General features: G+C 37.0%; 1 long non-coding RNA gene across 1 annotated transcript; it reads right to left on the bottom strand.

The window, feature by feature from the left end:
- Positions 1 to 2192: 2192 nt before the first annotated feature.
- On the bottom strand, positions 2193 to 2514 carry LOC134214275 (uncharacterized). Its single transcript, XR_009979722.1, has 3 exons — positions 2450 to 2514; positions 2314 to 2378; positions 2193 to 2254 (listed from the first exon to the last, which is right to left on the bottom strand). It is a non-coding gene; the product is annotated as an uncharacterized LOC134214275 (long non-coding RNA).
- Positions 2515 to 11115: the final 8601 nt, after the last annotated feature.

Raw genomic sequence — 11115 nt, forward strand, 5'->3', positions numbered from 1 at the left:
AATATTGACTTTTACTTCATGGGAAACTGAGAAAATCTGGACTTGTAAATATGTAGCTATGAGATTGAATATCCAACTCCTCAACATATTTTTGACGGACATTTTATCGTTTTAATTATGTCGACTGTTAGCAATTTACTTTTCGGTGATTATTTGGCGGTTCAGTATATATTGTGAATGAAAAACAACTATATGTTTTCTTTCTCCAACGTTTCGATCCTTATTGGATTTTTTTCAAGGATTAGATATTTTGACTGTTTTTTCGTCAAGTATAGTTTTATAACTTTTAACCGGCATTCCTTGTTTCGTTTTTCGTCCCTTTTTTCCGAAAAACTTTGAAATCAAATTTTTAATTTGTCAGAATTCGGTCCGCTAATTACTATTATTGCGCGCTTTTTTCAAAAAGCGAATCCTTGTAAAAGATCCAATATGGATCGAAACGTTGGAGAAAGAAAACATATAGTTGATATGGAAATGCTAATATCATCTTCCAAACTTAGACGTACATGTTCATGAAAGAATTAGAGGCGAAAGTATAGAATTGATAGTTCCGATACGGATACGGCAGGCATGAAGAATGTTCCAGTAATTCATTCGGAAGTTCCTCTAGGAATTGCTCCAGAAGTTCCACCGGCAATTAATCCGGAAGTTTCTTCAATTACTGAATAGTAATTCAATCGGAAGCGTCTCCGGGAAATCATCCGGAAGATCCTTCAGGAATTCTCCAGAATTTACACATGAATTTCTGGAGGAACCGTATCAGAATTCCTCCGGAAGTTTGATCAGACATTTCTCTGAAGGTTCATCCATAAACTGCTCCGAAATTTCCTCTGGGATATCTTTAAGAAATTTGTCAAAAATTCCCCTGGGAGCTACTTCAGACTTTTCATAATTACAAGAACTTCATAAATTACTTCAAGTTATTTCTGAAGTTTCCTATTCGAGATTCACATGGAAATCCTACAAACGAAGCTCCCATTCAACTCCCGAGAATTCCACCGAAACTTCCTTCCAGAATTCCTACAGAAATTTCTTCAAAAATTATCTTGAAGATTCCTCCAGATTATTTCCTCAAAAATTCCTCTAAGAATTCTAATCGAAAATAGTTTAGGAATTCTTTAAAATTTACTTCAGGATTTATTCTGGACATTTCTGGAAGAGTTCCTTCAGAAATTCTTCCGTTCATTCCTATAGAAATTGCTACAAAAATTCTTTTTACAACTTTTCCAAAAACATCTCCGGAAATTTCTCACAGAATCCATCAGAAAATAATTCAAAGGAATGCTCCAACGGGAACTTTTTCAGAAACGATTGAATTCATTTGGCGATTGCAGTTTTAATAAGTAGCAAATGCGTCTTTTGCTCTTACATTCGATTAACCGAAATGTCGGAGCAAAAAACATATCTGCTGTTTATAACAACTTTAGTCGTCAACCCGCATATAACTTCTACATAAATTACTGTCCTCTAAAAGACCTCCAGGTATTTTCACCATTTCGTCAAGAAATCACCAAGCAAACCCTTCGGTTTCTTTTTTAGAATTTCCTTCACAAATTCCCCCAGAATATTCTAAATTTCTTCAGCGAGGTCCTCCAGCGGGAGCCCTCTCAAAAAATCATCCAGCAATTTCCGCAGAGTTTACTTCAAAAAATATTCCAGAAATTCTTCCATAAGTTCCTCCGGAAATTTCTCCGAAATTTTTTATATAAACATAAAAAAGAATTTTCGAATGTTTTCATAAAACAATCCCTGGAGAATTTATTAATGAAAGATTGTGTGGATAAATTCTGAACAAATGCCATAAACGATAAACTTTTGTATGGTTAATCGTTATGCAAGGTAACGATGATGATGAACCATGAGTGAAATTCGTTTATAAGATGCTTTCACGCGACCAGTTCTGCATGGTCCGTGCTGATAAAGTATTGACGATGTTGATAAGCAAGTTTATTTAGAAAAAATCTGTATAAAGAAATGTTTTTGCTATCAATTTGTAAGAGTGAAAAGCTCTCAAATCTATTTGTACCGATGGGTACAATAATAGTTGATGTGTACGTTCAAACATTCTTGTAGCGGTGGTTACTTTCCATCATCCGACAGCATCTTAGCCCAGTACTATTTTGGCCAGTTGTTTTATCAGGGTATGGGCATGGTAATCTGGTAAGCGATGGGCATAGTAATCTGGTACAAAATTGTTTCGGAGGTATGAATGAAGAATATGAGTTCCGATAGCAGGTGATAGACAGCTTCAAAACTGCAATATATTGATAAGTTAGTTTAGGTGTGTGTCTGTAAGAACAATATTTCACTCACATATTCGTTTTCTTCTCACTTTTTTCCTCTCCGAAACTAGTTCTTCAATGTTCTTCTTATGTGACCTATGTGTGGTAGTCCCATTAATGTTAAGTATTTATTCATTAGCTTTAAGTTCATTATGATCAGCACTTACTTGTAGAAATTCAATAGCGTACTTTTTTAATTTAGCTTACTAGTCACTCAACCGTACTATGTTCTCAGGCACCTATAGCAAATTTAGGGTTAAGTATTTAATAATTCAGAACAATTGCATGTGAGTTCATTTTACCTTTCTTTTCATTAACAATAAGCATAAACTAGGCCTAAGCTAAGTAGCAGATAAGTTTAGTTGTCGAATTCACTACGTTTTAATATTATATTGGAAATTATCTCGAATGCACGTGACTATCTGTGTATTTTTGTTTTCCGTTCAGGTTCTGGTATCGTTTTATCCTGCCAAAGATCACCTGACGTTGACAGCTAGGGGCGGTACTGAACTCACTCACGTATATGCCCAGTGGGTTCGTTACAAAAGCAGAACGAATCGAATCCGCACTTAAGAAGATGGATTCTTTGGGATTATTCTGGAAATTCTTTTTGAAACTTTTTGTCAAAGCCCAAAAAGTGCGTGCGAAAGGCATATTTGTAAAAACATATTAAGGAAGCGGACTCCATCAAAACTTAAAAAAAACGAACAATGGGTAATGTCTGTGACATAACCGCTAAGTGGACGTAGGACTTGACTTGACCATGCCTTTGGCGTTGCATACCATTCCTTGGCAAAATCTTCTCATCAAACCGACACAGAAATCAAATCTACCTCGAACAAGAATCATCAAAAAAAAAATCTGGAAGTATCTGTCCGGTCACGAAATATTAGCCTCGACAGTGGCAACCTTCCCACTGAAGGACTGCCTGAAATAAACCACAAGTTGGCTCAGCAGGGGATGTAGACTGTATCTCAGCCCTTTCACTGAAGAGTCTTCTAATCCGTGCGATAGCGACAAGGAGAACATTATTTTTAACTCTTAGAGCTTTGAAAAAGGCTGTTTGCTTCGGCTAAGTGCAAAAAGTAAGACAACGATCTTTTCAAATAACCGCGAATTTCTCGTGATGGTATAAAAAAGACTGAATGCTCTGCGAGCGAATGCACTTTTTTTATACCTTCTCTGCTTCCCAATTCACTATGGGGAATCAGGTGGCCGAAAATAAAAAAATCGACTTTCTCTGATTCGTAATTCAAGTTGACCTACTAAATGCTAATGCTTTGGAGCATTAAACCCCAGCATATCAGCACTCTAAGCCATATGGTTATCAAGATATAGGCATTAGAGCCAGACACTTTTTAGTTCTTGAAAAATCAATGCATTATTCAACTGTCAATATCTTCGGCTACAGTAGCTCTTTTCCAACTCTTTAAAAAGTTTCTGAAAGCTTGTTTCATGGACTTGCGAAGAATGGGTTATGTTATGAGAAAATAGGTAGTGAAACATCCGAAAATGACCCGAAGAAAAAAAAATTTCATACAAAAAGTTCCATACAAAAAAAGTTTCTCAAAGTTTCGCTTAGCGACTACCACTACGACTTTCTTTGGACCTCCCAGAAGGCATTAAAACAAATTCCAGCTGCTTATGGCTGCAAATCTGCGATTCCGATCACTTTTTCGAAAAAAGTCATTAATTTTGAAACATTAAATGTAATTATTCTCATAATACACGGCAGACTGTGATGGGCTGGATACAAATCCCATGCGTATGACAAAAGAGCATCAAGAACAGTTAAAATAGAGATAGTAGATAACACGAAAAGTGTCGTAGGCTTCGTGGTAGGCCGTGTACACGATAGCTTATGCAGCTATATGATACTCCATTTGGCGTAGGCTCACCAAGAGGAGGCAACTCATTATCTATCAAGCATCAAGCAAATAAATATGAAAAAAAAAAAAACAATATACTCTTGAGGGTTACGAAAATACTCTAGTCTTCATTTGAAATTATTTCATAAAAAGTAAAATTTTGATATTAATTAAAATCCAATATGTGAATACAAGAAGCAAAAATGTCTGTACCTAAGGACATCTTTCGATAATTCTTGGTATGTACCTAGGTGAAATAAATAAACAGAACATTTATGAATGTCTATCTGAGTGCATAGTGAGCTGTGATTGCGAAGGTAAATCGTGTGAAGTGTTTGTACTTATTATTTTGTGAATCATGAACTCATTGAAGTATTTAGAGCTCACGAGGGACGTCAGGTAGATCGCGTTGAAAAAGCTTTGGAATATATCTGCCAAAGCTTCGCTGTGGATAAACAAAAAAATAAGTCAACTCCATACAAAATGGAAAAATCTGCAATTGAAATTTGAAAAAAAATGGCAGGCCGCATCCCGGTCCAAAACTTACTTTGACTCATATAATGAGGAATGGCTTGACACAGAATTTGAATTAGAAGAATTTTATCATGCTGAGCCAGAGCCAGTGGCTTCAACATCTCGTGGAAGGCCATCAAAAAATTTTGAGGATTTAAGTGAGCGTACGAAGCGCAGAAGAATTAATGACGAGCTATGATGATGATGAACTCGTCGGATCCTTTGATAAGCTCCCTCAACTTAGGTAAGCGACTTCAAAATAAATCTAATCTGGAATATCCAGAAGATGTTCAAAGTTTTTTAGTGACTGAAACTTCTTGCAATACAACAGATTCGAGTACAGAAAAATATACCATAGCAGATATTTTAATCGATCTTGAAGAAATAAATGGTGATTTTGTTGAGGATGTTCATGTACATAATGAATAAATAAATGTTGTTGCAGTATACTTATATATCTTGAAGCTTTTATTGCATGGAGTTCGTTTAGCTTTAATAGAGCTTTATATTGTATTCCCTTTACTTGTTTTACGGGTTAAGAGCCTGAACCAATCTGAAAAACATATTCCATAGAGATCAAAGGTCTGTATTCCAGGGAGTTTGGAGACCTTAGAAGTAATAACGACCTGCAAAACAAGTATTTCACATCTTTTAGACAATAATCTACGATATAAGTGTGAAATATTGCAGAAATGAAATGAAAATATTTTCGGCCACCTACTTGTATGGAGCCGCCCCATAGTGCAATTGGTGGGCCAATCAGCTAGTGTCTTGTATCCCGCTTCTTTGTCAGCCAAAGCGTCATCATCAACGCGTTCGAGAAGGGCTTCTTCTTTTTTACGCTTGTTGCTCGCTGCTGTCGTCTATTTCCTAACGGGACTTTTCGCTAGATACAGGCCAATAAGCCGGGCAAGCGAGCTTAGAATTGCAGTTCAGGTGGGAAGTACGTGTTCTTTTCTGAGACAACATTGTTAGTAGTAGAAGGAAGGAAACATCCGGACATGAGATTTCGGGTGATAAGATTTAGAATTGGTAACATGGGACGATCATTCAGTCACGTTCGCTTTGTGTGCGGTCAGTATCAAACAATGTTTATCTACATATTTTTTTATCAATGCCAAAAAATCCAACATTTGATGAAAAATCGATTGATAGTAGATAAGATTATGTGAGAGATTTGGACATCTTATGAATCTTTAAAGGCATGGTCAAGCGAAGTCCTTCGTCCACTTCGCGGTTAAATCAGACAAATTATCCACTGTTAGTTTTGACGCTATTTATGAAAATCACGCATAACATTTTATCTCTAGAATATTGGATTTGGCGCCCAAGTACAATTTCTATCCCGAAGGGTATTGAAAGCATTGATATTGATCTTTATTATTGGCTCTCTGAAGAACCGTTTGTTTTTTAAACATACATGCTGATCATGTGGCTTTTCTTCAGCCTGTCTCGGCTCAGCACCGATGCCGGCCGGTCTCGGCTCGACTCTGCTGCTGCTGCCGGTATCTGCTCAGCATTGCTGCTTTGTCGGGTCTGTAGGGTGGACTGCTGATGTACTGGCTAGGTTTCGGCTGATGATGGTCGCTTCGATGGTGTCGAGCCGAAAAAGCGGTCGGTGCAGACTTCATTCCCTGCTAAAAGGTGTGAGTGCTGTTCAATCGATGATGCGGTTGCTTCGCTTGTCCCAGTCAGAATGAAAGGAAAAAATCGCGTTGCGCTATTTTATGGCTTCTCGGCAGACCCAGCGGCTGCTCATTCGCTGGTGTCTGCACCAATCAGAACGTGGTAATGGAATGATGCAAGAATTACGCGGTACCCATATTTATAGGTTCCTTTGATCTCAATGTTTTTCATTGAAAACAGTTTCATGCCTATTGAAACAAGTTTTTCGGGTCTTACCAAGCATGGACATGGAAGGCATACTCGAAATCTGTCGATTGAGGGGCTTACCGCAGAAATTCGTCCACTGAGACGAACGCTATTAACGTTTAAAATCTTTCAACACAGCGTAACGCGGTCGATTTGAATATTTTGAAATGACACCCGGTATAGTAAAGAGAGACGTAAGTCCTACGTCAAAAAGACCTTTCTTACGAGTTTTGCCCTATATTCTAAATTGACGCCATTCTTTAGAGTTTATTAAACTAGTTGACTTCATTAAAATAAAACAATAATAAGAGTTCGTTCAAAAATTACGTGACGCAAATTTCAGACCGCTCTTTTTCAGCGTTACGTAATTTGTGAATGGTTTCTAATTAAAAAAATAAAAACGTATTATTTAAAATTATTATCACTAGAAGGCGAAATGTTAAGTCAAAAATGATATATTTGAAATGATCATTTTGATGAAAATGAGTGAAGAACTAGTTTCAGGAATTACAATTTAAGTAAATAAAGCCTAACATAATTTGATGGGAATATTGACAATATAGCACTGAAGAATATCCCATGATTAAACAAAGAAAGAATGAAATATTATCAGGTGAATACAAATAAATACAAATATGCGAAACTTGAAAAAATAACCTATGATAAAAAGAAGGAAAAATCAACAATGAAAACACAAATAAATATGATACATAAATAAATATAAATGAGCAAAAGAATGTTTGATAAACGCTATTTCAACATATTAACCCATATCACCTTTTGACCCTTCGATCTTTTGTCCTTTCGACTTTTTGTCCAATCGACCTTTTGACCTTCGAGCTTTTGTCCTACAACCGTAATTTCTATATTTTGTTGCTTCAACCGGCTGATCTTCGACCTTTTGTTCTACAACCCATTATTAGTGGGATTCAAACAACTAACTATTAGGCAGAGTTGAAGAAAAATTTTTGCGCTAAAAGTTCAATATACAAAACATTTTGAAATTTAGACTTTGGAACGAGTTATTTATTAACCACTAATTGATTTAGCACAAATTTCTAAAACATCTAAATCATCCCTAGGGCGCACCATTAATTTTTGGTTTAAATTTTCTAAACGAATGAATATCCGAAGAAATTCATAATACAATTTCTTAAGGAATTCTTAAACGGATTTACGAAAGAATTTCTAATATAATTTCCGAAAAAAATCTTAGATTTCTCCAGGAATCTTTTTGGAAATTGCTTTGGGTACTGCTGCAAGAAATTCTTCGGATTTTTTTTGGGAATTCCTTTTGTACTTTCTCCAGGAATTCAATAGAACATTCTTCGAAGAATTCTTTCAAAAGTTTCTCCAGGGTTTATCAAAATTGATGGAAAATCAGTTCTTTTTTCAGAACAATTTTGGCTTCGCATCGTGCCCCAGCTTAACTCCGCCCGTGATCCAGAGTAACTTTTTTCTTTTTAAATTTTGACCATTTTTACGTCGATATCCAAAGTATAGTTTTTATCTTTCGTCATTAATTTTCCAAAACAACAACTGATCGTAACCATTTTTTTTATCACTGAAAGAGGAGAGCTCCCCAATAATTGGCTGTGAAAATTATTAAAAATGGATCACTAGAAGTGGTGTAAGAAAATAAACAGAAAATAAACATATTATTCTATATTCTTCTTCTTCTTCTTCTTCTATGACTCTACATTCCAACTGGCCTGCTTTTAAACTTAGTATTTTATTATTTCCTAATTTATTGATTGAAAGCTTTTCTATTCCCGCCATTGCATGAGTATGTATCTTGTGTGGTAAGTACAATGGATACACTATGTATGCCAAGGGAATGTTTCCAACCCGAAAACATCCTAGACCGGACCGAGAATCGAACTCGCCATCTTCGGTTTGGGAATCCTACGCCTTTGCTCGTAAGACTACTGGAGACCCATTCTATATTCTATGAATCGCTGCAATTATCTCATGGAAATTAAACTGAGGTTGAAAAAGCTTAAAAAAGTACGGGGCGTTGTTTCAAAAATTCAGCATGCCAACTATCAATGAAGATTATCACGCCCATCTAGAGTGTAGGAGGTTGAGGGTTCGAGTCTTTCCAAGACACGTGGATTCCTTTTCGCAAATTTCATATCAGTTTGTCCATTTCAAAACAGGTGCTGTGCATATGCACAGCCAAGATATTTGACAAAAAAAAATTTCGTCCGGAGAGTTGCCGAAAAATATGCAATTTAAAAGAAAATAAATATGCATGGGAATAACCAATTAGCCACAGATTATTCTCCATGTAAAAAATAAGTAATTTTGAGGAAAATCTCAACAAATATGTAAACGAAATTACATATGCTACATGTATCTGAATCTGTTACAAAAACATCGTTATAGTGCTTACACCAGCAACGTGGGTGTTGTGTGTTTGCGGGAACCAAGCGATTAAAACTGGTAGCCCATGTATCTGAGCAGTGGGTAGTGCGTTTCAAATGTGAACCAAACATTTACCGAGAAACCGCATCCTGTTTCACATTACGAAAATATGCTATACTGCACTCACCGACTAGATATTTTCCATCGAATCATGTGGTGCACCTAATTTCGTCATCTTCGACCAGCCGTTATCCACATTAGCGAGCGAGCATGCCCACAAGCGACGCAAACCGGCGACGATTTTGTTGTCAACCATCGAACCTACATACTTGGCAAAAGTCCGCCGATCCGACACCCTTTCCTATAGTGGTCAGCTCTGTCAACAGAAGGACAGAAAGAGTGTAAGGTGCCATGACGCGACAGTCTGCAAAATTGGATCAAGCACGAGACGGTACACTGGTGGGTATTCCTTGATTTTGGCTGGTAAAAATTGATGGCATTGGAAATGATTTACTTGCGTATTGCATAATATTTGCCGATCATAATCTGAGATTACTTTTTCACTTCGATTCATTTAACTAAAGTCAATTTTTTTTCTTTAAACATTTTCTGCTTTGATTTTATCCTGAGCTTTATTCCCGCCGTTTAAGTATTATTTTTATCACCACAAATTTTATCGCTTCTTAGATAGGTACTGGAAAATACGGTTGCGATCCTAAAAGAATCATGGCAACGTGCGGCAGAAGGTTAGTCAAGTTACTATTTTACTAAAACCAGTCAATGAATTGGGGATTATTATTTTCCATGGGTTGGAGTTCAAGGAGCTTTCAAGATACCTTTTTCCATCAATGCTAGCATGGATTTATAGGAAGAAAAGACGTCGAACCTGAAGATGAAACTATTTATCAGGCTTACACGACCTATTTTTCAAGTCAGAATTTTAAGGCCGAGTTCTTGGTTTCCACAAAATTATCTCAGCGCTCAATCTATTTTATTCAAGAAAAAATTCAATTGATTGAGTGAGTATTCAAAGCCTCGCAGTACTCTTGCTCTGCCTTGACCGCACTTTGAATTCATGAAGCAATAAACGAGTTTTTAAAACTATTTTGGCCAGATTATTACACCCCGTAACGCTGGGTAGACACCTTTCCGTGGTGTGTTACGGTGTAAGATCTACCTCGGTCACATTGTCAGCTACAGGCAAATCCTGACCCAACGAATACCTTCGCTGAGTCGGAGGCCTCTCGTTTAGTAAGTACCACACCAAAACTTCCTTCCCATCCCAAGTTACGGTGAAGATGGGCGTGGCCAAGAGTAGTAATCCTCATGCTTTTGTGATTTTTATCCTAGATTGAAATCAAGGACCACACCCACCTTGATTTCTGATAGCAATCTGAATAAGTATTTCAAAAGAAAAACATGAGTATCACTAGTGTCCAATCTACGAAGTACACCGTAACTATGCTATGCTGCTATGCTATGCTATTTTGGCCAGATTATTTCACCAGAAAACCCAGCTGATCTGCTACTACATGAAACGGCAATTCAGTTCATATAGGATAAACCATTCCATTGATTACGATCGGCTGTTGCTCTATGATTGTTGCCTCTAGTCTAGCAATACCTCTACACACTAATCTTCAGAGATGGGAGATAGGAGAACCAAAGTGCAGCGCAAAATACCCACAAACCAATTCCAGTGATCATTCCTGCTCCATCGCTCGATGATGGAGACGAAAGAAAGAAATCGTGACTGTGGCATTGCGACGCATTTTCATAAATTAAATCGATGCAGTATGGCTTGCTCTAGATGTGGTTGGATCACAACGCCTGTCTTGCGATCATTTAGCGGTTTTTCCTTGCAGTAGATATAGTCCCTTTGTTCGGTGCATTATGCCGCTGTACAATGCCTTTGTCTCCATGCTGAAAGATCATCCACCGAAATCGGTTCAATAGGTGCAATTCCGTGAATCATACAACTGAACAGAGTCAATCGGTGACACATTTGTTATCTTTAAGTTATTGATGAGAGAAGAAAACGGGAGCAATTTTGTCGGTTTTAAGACTTTTTGAGTCTCCAGGCGTGCCAACAGATGTGAAAATCGTGATTCCTTTCATGAAAGAAAAGTCTTATTAATCACTTTTTCCTATGTTTAGAACTAGCATAAAAAACGACTATTCCAATAATGTTATTGGAAAATAAAATCAAAGGA

This window comes from Armigeres subalbatus, chromosome 2 (assembly GCF_024139115.2).
Source record: "Armigeres subalbatus isolate Guangzhou_Male chromosome 2, GZ_Asu_2, whole genome shotgun sequence".
In the NCBI taxonomy this organism is placed as follows: Eukaryota; Metazoa; Arthropoda; class Insecta; order Diptera; family Culicidae; genus Armigeres; species Armigeres subalbatus.